This window comes from Tenrec ecaudatus, chromosome 15 (assembly GCF_050624435.1).
Source record: "Tenrec ecaudatus isolate mTenEca1 chromosome 15, mTenEca1.hap1, whole genome shotgun sequence".
NCBI lineage: Eukaryota > Metazoa > Chordata > Mammalia > Afrosoricida > Tenrecidae > Tenrec > Tenrec ecaudatus.
The window spans coordinates 32565264-32582418 of record NC_134544.1 but is presented as its reverse complement, the minus strand read 5'-3'; positions in this window follow the sequence as shown (position 1 = coordinate 32582418).

The window sequence follows — 17155 nt, the reverse complement described above, 5'->3', positions numbered from 1 at the left end:
ACATGATGGTTGAGTGCAACATACATACAACATTGTCCTCTGTCTGAAAGCCTCAATGCCATCTCTGCTTTAAACACCACTCCTATAGTGAAGCTTCTGTTTGCCAGCAGAAAAATCAGCAGATCAAACTCACTAGCTGCTCCTCAAGAGAAGGGACCCAGTGACCTTCTCCTGTGAACTTACAGTGGAGGAAGCTCAATGGAGAGGTTCTTTTCTGCTGTGTGCTTTCACGTGGAGTCAGAACTGACTCCACAACCCACTGTAAGAAATGCCTTATTTATCTCCCTGAGCATCCACTGCTGTGAGGTTGAATCCTTCTCAGAACCACTCTGAAGAACACCTAGCACTGCCCTTTGAGCTTCCAAGGCTCTGTAAATCTCCATGGCTGCCAACCACCGTTCATTTCTCCCTCAGAGCAGCTAAGGACTTCAATCCACAGACTTTGGGGTTAGCATTTGAACGTTTAATTACTGTTCCACCAGGGATTTTTGATCAGTGTAAATCTCATATTAAAACTCACTGCCATTGAGTCCATTTGAACTCATAGCAGCCCTGCAGGACAGAGTCGAGCTGCCCATTGACTTTGTGACGCTGGAAATCCCCACAGGAGAATAGAGCCTCCCCTTTCCCCCAGGGAGAATCTGGTGGTTTTGAATGACTGACTGTGGGTAGCAGCCTTGTGAGGACCTCACTGCACCACACAAGTCTCATGCGATTGATATGAACCCACTGTATAAAGAAATCGCTAGAAAATGCATACCATCGTATTAATCAGATATCTTCAGCACTTTAATTAAATTATGCTGAAATGAGACAAAAAGACAAAAATAACAACAATGAGCTCTTATTATTTTGGATAATGTATAACTTAAAGATTTTGTCCAAAAGGCAAAGGACAAACCAGGAGTTGAGAAACGTTTGTGGTTTTAGGGATCATCACTCTGTTCCCTATTATAGTAGGTTTACCAATCATCAGTCTTTCAATACAAAACACTCACCCAGTCTAAGGATGCGTTTGTTACGGCTTGCTGCTTCTACGTTGTTGAACTCAATCATCAAATATTTACTGAAAACTTTCTATGTGACAGTCACATAAACTTCGAGATGGCCTAAAAGAATAAACATAATAAAACAAAATATTAATAGATTTGCAACCTAAAAATGAGTAGTCATTTGAACAGCAAAAGAAGATAGAATGAAGGGAGAGGCTGATTCTTAACTAGATCCAAACGTATAGATGGCCAGATTTGCAACAGAAACACAATTGGTTATATTAATTTCTGGGTCCTACCAATGCATATTAATGGAAATGCTGGTAAACATGTTCTATGAGAAATTGGGGCTGAAAGCAGTTTCTTTGAAGTGTTGTAGATTAGGCACACCACCCTCATTTGTAACCTTACAGAATCTGCACTAACAGATTTTTGAAGACTCTTTTTCATATTACTTTAAAATTTAAATATAAGCAAACATTTTTAGACTTTGGGAGACACCAGTAAGACAGGAGAAAGAGTTGTTCTGTAGCCAGTGAAAAGATATTTTAATGTAAAAGATAATGCTTAATATCTTTTCATTAAAATGCCCCCCAAATGAGGAATGTCTTTGACTCTGATTTTGCACTGAGCACTGGGAGGCCAGAGGGTACCTAGAATCTGTCTTTATTGTACATGACTCATGGGAAAGCCATTACCTGGGGCTGCAGTTCATGACCAACAGCTTACTTTGCAGGTCCTAGTGCACAATGAACTTCGGAAACCCTGGATAAAAAAAAATAATTAAGAATGATATGAATACAAGGAAGAAAAGAGGAGTGGGGTCATGGAAGCAACATCCCGGCGTGGAGTAGGGAACCAGTGAAGAGGTCTGGGAGGCTGGCCCCAGCACCAAAAATTAAGTGGATTCCTGCCCCTCCCCTGAGAAGAATTTTTTTCAAAGGACGACATTGATTCTGTAGCTCCGGCAGATGGACATGTCTGATCAGAGCACACGGGAGCAGATGAAGGGGGAGGAGGAGATAGTGGAGCACAGCCTGGCCCACCAGGCCATGAGGATGATGTTCCTGAGTAGAGCAGCCAGTCCACAGAGAGGACAACATGGCTGGCCCCACTATGAGACATGATGCCCCTCAGTGACCAAGGGCAATACAGGGGACAGCACCGGAGACACAATGTGTGAATTTCACCTGACCTGATCCCACCACCCCGAGGCAAAGCACTGGGGGAGTGCAGCAGAACAGCAAGGGAATGAAGTGGCAAGGTCCCCAGGGAATGCTGAAAGTGGACTTTGGGACCAGGGCATGGTGCCCAAGCAGACTGGACTGGAAAACATGCCTAAGGGCCAACAAATGATCCTTGAACTATTTACAAGCTTTTCTTTCTTGATGTGTTTTATTTTGTTTTTTTTGTCAGTGGTTCATTGTTATTGTTCTGTTGTCTGGTTGTATAATGTTGCTTTATTTTCTTCTGTCTTGTTTTCGTGCATGTTACTATCTCTACATGTCTGTCTAAATAAGACAGGCTGGATGAACTATCTGGAGGAAAAACAATGGGACTAACTGTTCCTGGGACTTGGGATAGGGGGAGGTGAAGGGGTAAGGAAGCGGTGTTAACAAACACAGGGATGAGGGAACAACATGGGACCCAAAGTGGTGGTGAGGGGGGAATGGCAGGCCTGGTAGGGAATGATCAAGGGTAAGGTTGCATAGAGAAGAGGTGTAGCTCTAACCCAGGTGGGGACGGAGCATGGTAGTATGGCAGGAGGACGCAACAAAGCCCACATGGAAGAACATACCAGCCTGTGTGATCACGTGGTCCTAAAGGGATCAGTTATCAGGCATCAAAGAACAAAAAAAACCATATCATTGGCTGCACACCTCCATGATATGATCGCCGAGGACAAATGGGGGCATAAGCAAATTTGGCGAAGAAAGCTGATGGTGTTGCCTATCAAAAGAGATAGTGTCTGGGGTCTTAAAGGCTTGAAGGTAAACAAGCGGCCATCTGACTCAGAAGCAACAAAGCCCACATGGAAGAAGCACACCAGTCTGTGCAATCATGAGGTGCCAAAGGGACAAGTTATAAGGCATCATCCCCCCAAAAAATATAGACCACAGTGAATGAAGGGGGAATTGCAGAGTGGAGACCCAAAGCACATTTGCTGGCCACTGGAGATCCCCTCACAGAGGGGTTTAGGGGAGGAGATGAGTCAGTCAGGGTGCGATGTAGTACCGATGAAGAATACAGCTTTCCCCCAGAACCTGGATGCTTCCTCCCCCAACTACCATGATCCAAATTCTACCTTGCAAGACTGGATAGAGCAGAGGTTGTGTACTGGTGCATATAGGAGCTGGAAGCACAGGGAATCCGGGGTGGATGATACCTTCTGGACAAGAAATGTGAGGGGCAATACTGGGAGAGTAGAGTGTGAGTGGGTTAGAAAGGGGGAACCGATTACAAGGATCTACATGTGACCTCCTCCCTGGGAGACGGACAACAGAGAAGGAGGTGAAGGGAGACTACGGATAGGGAAAGGTATGGCAAAATAACAATCTATCAATTATCAAGGACTCGTTAGGGAGAGGGGAACGGGGAGGGAGGGGGAAAAAAAGAGGACCTGATGCAAAGGGCTTAAGTGGAGAGCAAATGCTTTGAAAATGATTAGGGCAAAGAATGTACAGATGTGTTTTATACAATTGATGTATGTATATGTATGGATTGTGATAAGAGTTGTATGAGCCCCTAATAAAATGTAAAAAAAGAAAATGATTAGGGCAACAACAAAAAAAAAAGAGTTGTATGAGTCCCTAATAAAATGTTAAAAAAAAAAAAAAAAAGAATGCTAAGACAGAGACCAGAGGACACTAAACTAGGTGCAGCGTGTACTGAATGTGAGACACTGCACAACTGCATGTGGCTGAACCCAGCTAATAACATAGAGAACACCCACAAAGATCGTCTGGGCAAGTCTCCCAAGGGAAGGAGGCATGGACATTTCACTAGGAACTGAAGTCATTTCAGAGCGCCTTGACCTCCGTGAGGCACACAGAACCAGACTGTGAAAAAATTGCAAGATGTAGTGAGGTGTGAGGTTTTGGGAAGACAGAGGAAAGTAGAAAGGGAACATAGAACAACCATTTTAGAAGGGAAAAGACACTCCAGGGAGAAGTATCCGTATGCTCCTGTAAAGAGGTGACATGCTTCTGTGGTCAAGTGTGGCCACATTAGGACGGTCTTGGCAAACATGCTTTGGACTGGATGATCTAAGGATTTAAGAACACAAGAGAATGTTCCAGTAGAGAAGTAACAAGCATCCCTAATTCAATAAGAATGGTCTGGAACTAATAGGTTCACTGGAGGGTTGAGAGACTGGAAATCAAAACTCAAACTCCCCACCAAGTAGAGCTTGTGAATGGCAGTTGAATGTGTCCCCAATTTCTAAAAGTTCTGTATAAATCTTGAAGTGAGACTCCACAAGGGTAGGGTGGGCGGAAAATCAGGGGGGGGATGTTTGGATGAGCGTTCTCAACAGAGGAAAATAAGAGAAATGAAGACATTTTAAAAGAGAAAGACTTTGTGACAGTTTAGTTGTAAGAGGGAGAGGGACTAGTGAGCTACTATTCAAGGTTACTAATACCAACTTGTGGTTTTACACATGCCCTACTTCTGTGGTCCACTTTATTATCCCTGTGCTCCCCCTGGTGAAGTGTTGCCTACACGTTGGGCTGCAGTTTGAAGTCTCACCAGCCCCACTGTGGGAAGAAGATGGGACTTTTTACTCCTGAAAAGAGTTACACTCTTGGAAACTCACAGGGGCAATTGTACCCTGTCTTATACTGTTGCTATGAATCAGAATCAGCTCAATGGCAGTTAATTGTGTGTGTGTGTGTGTGTGTTTCTTCTCTCTTATTATGGACATTTGAAATCAAAGTGGAAAAGTATAGGGTAACTAAATGATTTTTTCCTCAAGCTCTAGATACAGCTACCAAGAAGGTTGTCAGAGACAAATCAACCCACTGTATCTCCATGGAAAGAAAAAACAAACAAACATGATTCCAATTTTTGTACCCCTGGAGTCTGGGTCCCACAGTAGTACTGAAAGAAATAAATTGCTTGAAAACGTAAGTAATGTAAGAGGCAGGGTATCCTCTGTGGGAGAGCGTTCGGATTTTCTGATCCTGTAAAGGCTTCCTGCCTCAGAGCCCCTGGCAGAAGCTCTACTCCATCTTTCCTACAGGATTGCAGGGAGCTAGAATTGACTATGCACTGAGTTTGGTTTTATTTTATATCCTTTACAAAGAGATTGGGGTGACAATGGTTAAGTGTCAGTGGCTATCCGAAAGAAAGGAAGTTGACACTGATGCAGCAACTCCATGGGGTAGGGGGTGAGGGTGACCAAAAAACCCCATCAAAATCTTGTTCTAGAAGGTTGAGAGCCAAGAAAATTCTATAAGTCAGTTTTGCATTGCCATGTATGTCTATCTGAGTCATAATAAACTCAATGCGACCTGAAAATAACATGATCTAGTGTTGGTGGCACAAAGGCTGAGTGCTCACGTGCTAAAAGAAGGATTGAGAGCTCACTCCCAGCCAACCAGATGTGTGGAAGAATAGATTATAAACCCAAACCAAACTCACGAATACCAACTGGAATCTTATGCATGGTGAGCCCCTAAGGGATTTTAAAGTTGAAAATCTTTATGGTCGTAGATAGCATCATCTTTCACCCTCAGAGGAGCTGGTGGGTTGGAGCCACTGATACCGTAGTTAGCAGTTCAATGTGTGCTCACAGCACTAGCGGGGCTCCTCCCCTAACACAGCATAGGCTAGAAAACTCAGTGGGACAGTTTTACTGTTACATGAGTTTCTACCTGTCCAAGTTGACTTGAACTCACCTGACAGCAACAACAATTTGAATTGACACCAGATATCTAAATGGAACTATTCATTGGAAGCAAGAACCATGGCTTAAATGTAGACTTAACATAGTGGTGCAGGTATAAAAGCCACATTTGAAGGGGAAATCTTCAGAATGGAATGGGGAACTAGGAATTAGAGACCAAATCTAACTAGCCTGGGCCATTCTGGACATAGGGGCTGTTTGTGTGTGTATGTTTATTCTAGGTTTATTTTTTTGGTTCAGAATTATGCTCAATTAAGAGTATCTTCATAAAACGTTAAGCAGGTTTTGTGAAAATGATTTTGATAACTGTATTCAGGTTATGTTCCTTCTTGCCAAGTAAACTTGCTCTGTACACAACAGGTCATAGTTTTTGGCAAGTATAATTCTTTTTCTATTAATTGCATGCACTTTGTTCTCATTCTCCTTGCAGTACTGCACACTATCTGAGATATGGACTGTACAGCATTCTCTTCTCCAAGCAGCAGGGATGATGGTTGGATGAGAGCCCAATAGATAATTATAAAACTATCATGTGGTTAATTGCTTATCTTAAGTGTCTTTATAGTATGTTACAATTCCCAGGGTGATTTATATTTTAAAAAGAGTCGTATTTACAAACAGGGGATCAAAAGGAGGAAGGGAGATAAAAGGAAAAGAGGATAAAGTCTTTATACTAAATGGATAACACTTCAGTTATTTATTCATCTTCTTACTTTCAAGCCAGGTGTAGTTGAACATTTATGTAAACTTAGATCCCATTTAAATTCACCTCAATTAAAAAGCAACTTAATGTTCCTTATGTCATTCTCTAGCTTCAAGCATTTTTTTAGAAATGAACAGAGAAGAAATCTGACTCTTACTATCTTTGGATTGGGTGCCCTAGTGGCTTAGTCGCTATGCCTTAGGCTGCTAACTGCGAGGTAAGTAGTTTAAAACTACAAGCTCTTGGAGGAAGAAAGAGGAGACATCTACTCCCCTAAAGAGTTAGTCTTGGAAACCCACAGGGCCAGTTCTACCACGTCCCATGGGGTCACTATGCATTGACTCAATGGTAGGTAAGTGCTTTGTTTTTGAAGACTTTAGATCTAACATTTCTTTCACATAAATGAGGTCACTAAATTATGCATGAAGAATGCTAAAATGGTAAATATATACAAATAATATATATTTATATATTTAATGTATTTTAGCACTTAATATATATACCATTTGATATTATTCATGTATAATTTTAATGACATGTCTAATTTAATTATATATACATATGCTTTCAGAGATTCATGGAAATGGAATTAAAAGATAATGACTTTCTTCTCCTGACATTTTGAAGTCCCCTGTGTGTGTGTGTGTGTGTGTGCGTGCGTGTGTGTGTTTTGTCACAATAAAAACAATCTCCATAGCAATATGTTTTCTTTTTCTTCTTCGGTTGGATTTATACTTTCCCAAAGACTGAAAGTTGCATGATTGCCTCTGATGATACACATCCATTAAAAGCTATTTCTAATCCCAGCTGGTTTCCTGTTTATCCTGGAGGTCACTCTTAAAGGAGTGTGTTCCCCCTGATGGAATCTACAGGACCTCGTCTTGGAGGAAGTCTGTGTAACTGTGTTAAGAAAGGATTTCATCACCGCCCGCTCATCCTTCCCACCGTGCTACTGAAAGGAAGAGCCCAACCAAAATACAGGAAATAAGAAACCCACACGATCCAGTTCACTTGCTAATTGTTTCGGAGTGCATACAAGAACTCCACAATGAACAAAGAAAATAAAATGTAAAACAAAATACCACATATATAAAAAAAGAAATGCTCTAAAAAGCCTTGCCATCACACAAAGCAGTTTATACTTCAACTAGCTGAAAGGAAAAATACATTATTTTTGTGTTACTCCCCGGTGAAAGCCAATTCCCATGTTATGATTTTTTTATTCAGTTTTATCTAGATAATTGTAGAATCTCAATATTGTATTGAGTAGCTTGTACTTCCTCACCAGACAGATGAGGAAAATGATACCAAAAAAGATAAAGGTGAGCTTAGCCCAATTCCTCCATAATGTCAGGAAGTGATCACAACTCCCTGATGAACATAAAATGCAGGATGCGCTACCCCTTCCAGATCTTTTTCAGCTTTGTGGATTCCCTTCCCATCAACCCAGCATGCACCCACCTGTCCAACTAACTGTGACTCATGGTGCTCATGACTCTGGTTTCTCCTTTCACAGATCCTATGGTTACACATTTTTTTTCATATCAAATCTCTACTCAGCTGCTTGATTCTAGGATCTCATGCAATTTGATCTCATGTCATATACCCAGTTCTTTCCCCCATGAAATCCTAAAGACGCACTTCCTGTCTTAACAGAGACCTGTCTCATAGGACGGGATCATATCTGTTATCTCTTCTCACCACCATGCTTTCATTCTGCTGGCTTCCCATAATAGAATTCCTGCTTTATAGAGAATCAATGAATTATTGGCCACAACACATTTACTTGACATATAAAGAAATCAGGGTCCAGAAAAGCAACCATGGCATTGTGTTCTAATAGATAATTAAATAGTGAGGTTAGAAAATTCAGTCTTAAAATCCTTTTAAATTGTGTGGTTGGATCCCTTATTAAAGCTCAGCAATATGATTCACAGATATATTTCATTTTCGGTTAAATTATTTTCTCTATTGGTATCCTTTGGTACCCTGTCTGGATTAAAGATCTATGAGGGCAAGGCACTGAATGCGTTCATCCATGAGTGGCCTTCACACAACAGAGTCCAACATATGATATTTAACCAACTGCTATTGAGTCATTGCCAATGCATAGTGATCCTCTAGAGCAGTGGTTCTCAACCTTCCTAATGCTGTGACCCTTTAACATGTGTTCCTCATGTTGTGATGACCCCCAACTATAAAATTGTTTTCACTGCTTCTTTATAACTGTCATTTTGCTAGTTATGAATTGGGCAGCCCCTGTGAAAGGGTCATTTGACTCCCCCAAAGGGGTTGTGACTCACAGGTTGAGAACTGCTGCTCTATAGTTTCTGAGACTATAAATCTTTACTGCAATATATATAATCATCTTTATCCTGTAGAATAGCTAAGGGTTTGGATCAATGGACCTGCTGTTAGTTAACTCACTTAAACCACCATGTCATCAGGTTTCCTAATTAGTCACATCATCATTATAGGTTGAATAAATAAACCTCAGAATTATGTTGAAAATTATATTCCCAAGTGAATTCCCATTTAACTGGTGAGATTGTCATGGCATCTATAACTTCTATTTGGAAGTCAGAGACACATACATTTTTCTCAGTACCAATAATAATAATTTTCTTGACTTCATCATCTCCATCTTTTGTGATCTATTACACTTAAAGCAGCAATTTAACACTTAAACAGATGTCCCAGTATTGTGTTCGATGGTATTGTTGCTTCAATTGTGCATCAAGGTTAGAGCATATATGAGATAACAATAATAACAAGGACTCTGGAGTAGATGTGTAGAGACAACAACTGATATGATGGTTAGAGAAGGTAAGGGGAGTAGAGAAGTAGAGAAGGTAAGGGGAACTGGGAAACAAACAATAGATGCTGGAGTGAGTAGGGAGCACTAGAACTGAGTGTGATGATGTATATTCAACTATTTTTAAAAAGTGACTTAACTATGGAAGTATATGATATGTGAAATACACACACACACACTTTTAAATGAAGAAACCAAATTTAACCACTGTTTACAATGGGTGAAGGAGAAAAAGGTTTTGCTTAGGGGCATTGCGTTTATTTTAATGGTGGTAGAATAATTTGGAAAAGTATATCAATAATGGTTTCATGACACAAAATATAGTGAATGGCACTGGATTATACATGTAGAAGTTGTTGAATTGGAGAATGCTTTGTGTGCATATTCTTGCCACAATTTAAAAAGTAATAATTACACTAATAACATTGAGTAAAAGGAAGAAAAAAAAGTTCTGATTATAGTGATAATTGTACAACTCTTCTTGATATGATTGAACTGCTGAATTTCATGATGTGTGAAAGAAGGGCCAATAAAATTGTTTAAAACAAAAAAGAAGAATATGGAATTGAAAGTCCTATATACGTGCTTTGAATCCTCTGGGCACGTTTCTTCATAACAGACTATCAATTTTCTTATCTGAATGATAGAAAATTCAAATTATTAATGTGAGAATTTTGGAATCCCTGCATGAGACAAGTGATTAAGCATTCAAATACTAGCTGAAAGTTTGGCAGTTCAAATTCAACTACAGGAGCCTTAAAAGACAAGGCCTGGCGATCTGCTTCCATCTTACAAGGTACCTCTGGTGGGGTATGATTTGAAAATGACACAACCTTGCTTGCTGGAAGTTAGAAGGACTTGAAGAATTTGCTGATGAAGATCAAGGACTGCCACCTTCAGTATGGATTACAACTCAGTGTAAAAGGAACCCAAATCCTTACAGTAGACCAATAGAAAACATCATGCGAAATGTAGAAAACATCAAAGTTCTCAAGGATTTAATTTTGCTTGGATCCACAGTCAAGCCTCAGGGAAGGTAGAGTTGAGAAGTCAAATAACATATTGCGTTGGGAAAATATGTGGCACAAGGTCCCTTTCAAGTGTTGAAGTTGGTGAACTTTGAAGCCTGAAAGGAACCTGATTCAAGCCAGTCTTCTCTACTCCCCCATATACATCTGAAAGTTGGGCAAGACTAAATAATTGATGTATTTGAAACATTGTGAGGAATATTGAAAGCACCACGGACTGCTGATGATCAGCTGTATCTGTCTTAGAAGAAGACAGTCAAACTTCTCTTTGGAGTAAGAAGTGTTTCCTTTGGCTGTGCTATCAGCCGTCATCAGTTCCTGGGACAGGTCAAGCCGATGCTCGGAGACAAAGAGAAACACCCTCAACGAAAGGATTGACTTCACTGTTGGCAACAATGGGCTCTGATTGCACAATTATGAGGATGGCTCAGGACCAGGCAGTGTCAGGCTTTATTGTGCAGAGGGTCACGATGATTCTCAACCGGCTTGATGGCAACTCAAACTAATCACAACATCTAACACTCTGAAATAATTTGTCACTGAAAAATGTTAGTTATATTTCTTCCATCAGTTTTCATCCTTTTATGGAACTTATAAACATATTAAATCAAGACTGATTTCAAGGTTTATTACTAAATAATCCAGCCACATGTTTTTAATGTATGATTCATAATATGTTTGGATGCACAGTATCCATTTGGAGACTATTGTGTTATGAGTGATTCTGAAGAGATGTTTTACAGTAGGTAAATATGAAATGTATATCAGAGACATGGAGGAAAGGGTTAGTAAGCGTCTGAGCCAATTAGCAATAGCATGGCACAATGACTAATGAATTCAAACGTAAAGGTCCAAACCTATACTCACTGCTCCACAGTCAGTTCTGACTCCTGGAAACCCTGACAGGAAAGCACAGCCCTGCCCTCTGCATGTCTCAGGGGCAAGTGGTTATAGAAGCCCAAAGTCTCACCTTTCTCCACGTCATGGCTGGTGGGATTGAACTGTCGCCAATTGAAAACCAAACTCCCTGGCTTCAAACTGATTCTGATTCAGAGAAACCCTCTAGGAAAGGGTACAACTTGCTCTCTGAGTTTCTAAGACCAATTCTTTACTGGAGTAGAAAGCCTCATCTTCCTCCCAAGAAGTGGCTGGTGATTTTGAATCGCTGACCTTATGGTTGGCAGCACAACTTATAACGACTACACTACCAGGGCTCGTTAAATTGCCACCAGGGCTTCTTCATTATTAGGTAAGTTGGAAAAATATGCAGGATATGTACTCTGGAAAACATCAAGCCAATCGAGCTACCCTGCTAGATGGTTGTGGTGGTGGGTAGTTGCCCTCAAATCCATATTGACTCATAGCGACTTTGTGTACAACAGAACAAAGCACTGCCGGTTTATGTCAGCCTCACAATTGTTCTATCAGAACCAGTGTTAGCTCGGGTACATTAGAGAAACAAATCCACAGAAACTCATGTAAAAGAGGGAGTTTTATCTAAAGAAAGGGTAAGTGTACATCAAGAAAACATCCCAACCCATTGCTGTCCAAGCCCACAAGTCCAACATTAACCCATAAGACCAACACCAATCCACAAAGTCCTCCTCCATTTTGCAAAGCACACAGTGTGATGCTGAGTGCAGGAGGAAAGCCAAATCAGTGAACGTGTAAGGATCTCAGCGCTGGCAGGGGTCTCCACTGGGCTGCTCCAGCACCCAGGGCTGCATTGGAGTAGGTTCATGCGGCTTCTCCTTGGGGATGCCTTGCAGGAAGTGAACCTTGCCAGTTGAACAGGGAACTGGATAATGCAGTTGCATCCTGCTCCCACCATCACAAAGCAAGAGACCTGAGAACTCAAAAGGTGAGTCTTACTGAGCCATTTATCCCTTCAGTTAACCCCACATATGTTTATAGGCTAGGTCGGCACAATAAAGTAACTCAGAACCCAGTGTCGCACCATAGTGTCATTCCCTCATCTCAAGCGCCTTCCTCTTTTTTGCTGCCCCTTGACTTTACTAAGCATGATGTCCTTTTTCAGACACTAATCTCACCTGACAACATTTCCAGAGGACCAAGTTGAAGTCTCGCCAGCCAATGGCTAATTCCTCAGAAGTAGACAGCCTATTCCTTCTCTGTAAGCTATTCTTCTTCATCTGGATACTCTGTGGCACACTGTTCGTTTGGGTGGCCCTGCTGTTATTTGCAATACCAGTGATAAAGCTGCTAGCATCAAACTGACAGAGAAGTGGTGGAATGCTATGTTAGGTCTTAACTTGCCACAAAACTTCCTCTTCTATTAACTCAAGGTTAGGCCAAAGCTGCTCAAATCTAGGTACACTAAGAATGAGAGAAAATAAGTTAGTCAATGCAAAAGTTTAAATAATAGAGGGGGAAATGCACTGTAATAAAAATAAAATGCTACCCCAATCTTAAGACACCAAAGAGTGTGGAAAATCATAATTACGACTATTTAAAGAGGTAACGAAATAAATAGAAGTCTTTCACTGTCAAGGGATTGGCTGAGGTTATTTGAAAGACGAATGCAAAAAGAGGTCAATAGATTAAAGGATCAAATTCACTACCGAACACTCCAGCAACTGTGGAAAACGACCCACCCTGAAGGAAAGTACAGGGATAGGCAGCGAGTAGATAAATAGAAAGGTGTTCAAATATCGGCCTTCCAGATATTCCAAGGGTATTGAACACCGAGAGACTGAATCACTTATGTTAGAGGAAAAACGGAAAGAATCAACAACAGCAAAGGGTCAATTATTGTCCACTTAATTCAGTAGATGTTTGACGTTTGACACTTGAGAGACATAAATCCGAAAGCAGATAAAGTGTGGTGCATGTCGGAAGGCGTGACGTAATGGGAGTGGGATAAAGGAGGAGGCAAATCCATACAAGAAACTTTAAGCATCAGCAGCTGAAATCTTGAAGGTTCCAGAAATGTCTACAAAGGAAACGGAAAAGTTGAAACTAATATATTTTTTGTAAATTCTGGCATGAATAGGGAAGATCAAAATGACATTATAAAGCAAGTTATTCTAATTTTCAAGATTCAGGAGTGATTAACACCCTAGTGAGGTACTTCAACATCAGGCTCGTCCTTTCTAGATTTCCCCTAAATCTCCTTCCAAGTTGCTGAAGATAAGTTTTAACTTTCAAAACACACACGATGATTTCATTTCTAAGAAGAAGAAGCAGACTAAATTCCAACACAATTTAGTGTTAGAATTTTGGCAAAATTTCCATAAAATTTAACATCAATCCAAACTCACAAAACATTGAGTCAATTCTGACTCATAGGGACCCAATACAACAGGTGTGCCCCTCAGGACTTCCCAGACTGTGACAGTTTATGGGAGTATAAAATCTCGTTTTTCTCCCATGGAATAACTGGTAATTTCAAACTACTGACTTTGAGGTTAGCTTCCTAATGTGTCACTTAGTAGCACATATTAAACAACAGATTTACTTGGAATAAATGAAATAAAGCAATTAACTAATAGAATTTTTTCTAATATAGGCTTCAAGGCCTTTCAAAATAAAGCCCATGATTTAGGCCTCTGAAAAGTGTTACAGAATCATAACCACCAAGAGGTCAGAGAAGTGGCATGGAGTAGAGGGACTCTGGAGTCAAATCCTCTGGGATTTGATCTTGATCTACCTCTACATAGTGACCAGGGACTCAGCTTTGTCATCTGATAAATGGGACTGATAATAGCTCTACCACATACGTGTTGTGTGAGGACCACGTGAATTAATATATCTTAAATGCTGAAGCTACCTCTATGTAAAATAAACAAATAAATAAACTTCCCAGAGTACCGGATGTAGAGTAAGGGCCTGTGCGCTTCAGCTATTCTTGGAACTGCTTGTCCTACTAGAACTATACCTTCTGCTCAATGCAAGCTAGAGCTAATGGCTCTACTTGGCATATTCCCTCAGGATTGGGATTTAGAATTTTCCATTTGGACTTGCTCCTTTTAAACACCTATTGTTAGACTGACAGAATTACACATGAGCCTAAAGACACAGTTAATTCCCTTCTGGAGGATATTTTGTTTTCCCCACAAACAGCTTTACTAAATACATAATCCAGTATTTTCTCGTCTTAAATTTTAAATTTGTTTCATTTCGCATTGCTTTGATTTGTCATTTTGTTACAAATAAAGTACCTTGTATTTTATATATTAAAAAAAAACACCAAAGTGGTATTATTATTCATTTCCCACAACTGACCTGCAAGTCTGGCCACAAATACAATTCTCCTCTCCCACATTATGCTGAAAAGAACATAGCCTTTGATGAGTTGAGCTCTAGCATATAATATAGAAAAACAAAATGAAAATATTTGTTTGGTGCTTTATTTTTTGAAGTACAATGGTCTGAAGATAATGACTAGAGACAAGGATTTGCTTGAGAGGATTTCATACAAATTCAAGACAATTTGCCCTAATCTGACAGTCACCCTATTGCTTGTCTATGTGAATAAAGGTCTTCAAGGTATAAATCATAGCGATTACCACCCTAAGAAGAAAGCAACACTGGTGTTTTAGTACATGTGTGCAGGCTAATGTATTAATTCTGAATAACAATGACCTAAGGAGATACATTTTAATGCCCAGATATTTGCTTACTCAACTCTTTTTCCCTTAAACTCCCTTTTCATTCCTCAAGGTTCAAGTTAAATGTTGCAGGTCACACCTTCACAAGCACCTGTGCAGAGTAGAAATGCTCTTTCAGATTTCTGAAGAGCTGAAGCATGACATATGTGCAGAGATATATGCATATGCAGACACATTGCATTGCTCTACTCCCTCATGTCTTTTTTTTAAAGATCATTTTATTGGGGGCTTTTACAACTCATAACAATCCATAGATAAAGTGTATCAAACATATTTGTACATATGTTGCCATCACTATTTTCTAGACATTTACTTTCTATGGAGCCTTGGTATCAGCTACTCTCCACCCCACATTCCAACCTTGTGACCCCTTGATAAATTATATATCATATACTGAATGCTATCATATCTTATACTGAATGCTGTCTGCCTTCACCCACATTTCTGTTGTGCATCCCCCCGGGTTGCGGGGAGGGATGCATCACGCCTTATAATTCATTCTTCCTCTTCCCCTCCTCCCCCCACCTTCCCATTACCCTCCTGGTATCTCTACTACTCCCATTTCTGCGACTGAGGGGTTTATCTGACGGGTATTCTGTGTGCTGTGAGCTCTTATCAGTAACAGTGTACATGCTCTGGTCTAACCAGAACTGTAATACAAGATTGGGATCATGATAGAGGGGGTTGAGGAAGCCTCAGAGAACTAGAGGAATGTTGTGTGTTCCTTGATGCTATAGTGTGCTCTGGTTGCCTCATATTTTTCCCACAAACAGCTTTACTAAATACATAATCCCCTCTGCAAAGGGGATGTCCTATTGTCTCTGCTCAGACCTCCCATTCGCAACAATAAGTTTGTTTTTTGTTTTTTTGTTTGTTTGCTTTGTTTTGAGTCTTCTGATACCTGTTACCTGATTGTCAGCACCTGATGATACCACAGACCTGGATGCTTCTTGCATATGACCTTGTTGTTTCTCTGTTAGATGATCACTTGTTTAACTTGAAGACTTTAAGACCCCAGATGCCAAATCTTTTGATAGCCAGGAAAAAATCACCTTTCTTCACCACATTTGCTTATGCACCCATTTTGTCATCAGCAATCATGTCAGCAGCAATCTCGTTGGGAGGGTGAGCATCACAGAATGCCAAGTTTTTAGAACAAAGTGCTCTTGCGCTGAGGGAGGGCTTGAGCCGAGGCCCAAAGTCCGTGTACTTCCTACATGTTTTTCCATATCAATATTCGTACATAGGCCAATACCTCCATGTTTACCAATTAATATATTTACATATGCATACACAGATGTTTATTCCTCTATCCATAGCTTTGCTTCCTAGATCTTTCCCATTGCAGGGTGAGCTGCAATGCCAGCCACTGTATGTCATCTGCCTGAAAAACCACAGGACCAGAAGTGGGCTGTGCCTGGCATAGGCCCTCGATAACTCCACTTTCTTTGTAAAGGGAATCAAAAATTCCATTTCTACAAAGGAACTTGATGAGTATCTGATTTAATCCAGCAGTGTTGCAATGTGACTATCAAGAGGCGCGCTGTCTAGATTAGGAAAATGAAGCTCAGACACATCCAGTTCTCTGACCAAAGCCACACAGTAGGGAGTGGCAGAAGGAGGACTGGAATGGAGGGCCCTGGGGCAAATGATACAAGTAGTAATGGACTTGCCGACCATACTTTGAGCTTGACACACCTAAAAGTTATCATCGGTGCCCAAACCTATTTGACCTATGCCACGTTTTCAGGAAAAACAAACTACTCAGCCTCCCCATACACCTCCATTGCAGGGGAATATTTCTGTGCAATATTCCATCATGCAGAGTAAGTGTAGCTCTCTGCTTTTTCACTCCAGAGGGGTGGTATCATCCATGCTGGGATGTACCAGCTTAAAGGAATCCTAGTGGCACTGTAGAAGAAATTTTCCACTGCTTATGGAAGGTTGATGATTCAAGTCAAAGTCCAAGTTGAAGCTATCGTCTTCTTCCCCCGAGTAGCTATGAACAAGATTTGACTCTATAGCAGTGATTTGCCTTTTTCTGTTTTTGTTTTACTTGTTTTCACTATTAACCTAGAAG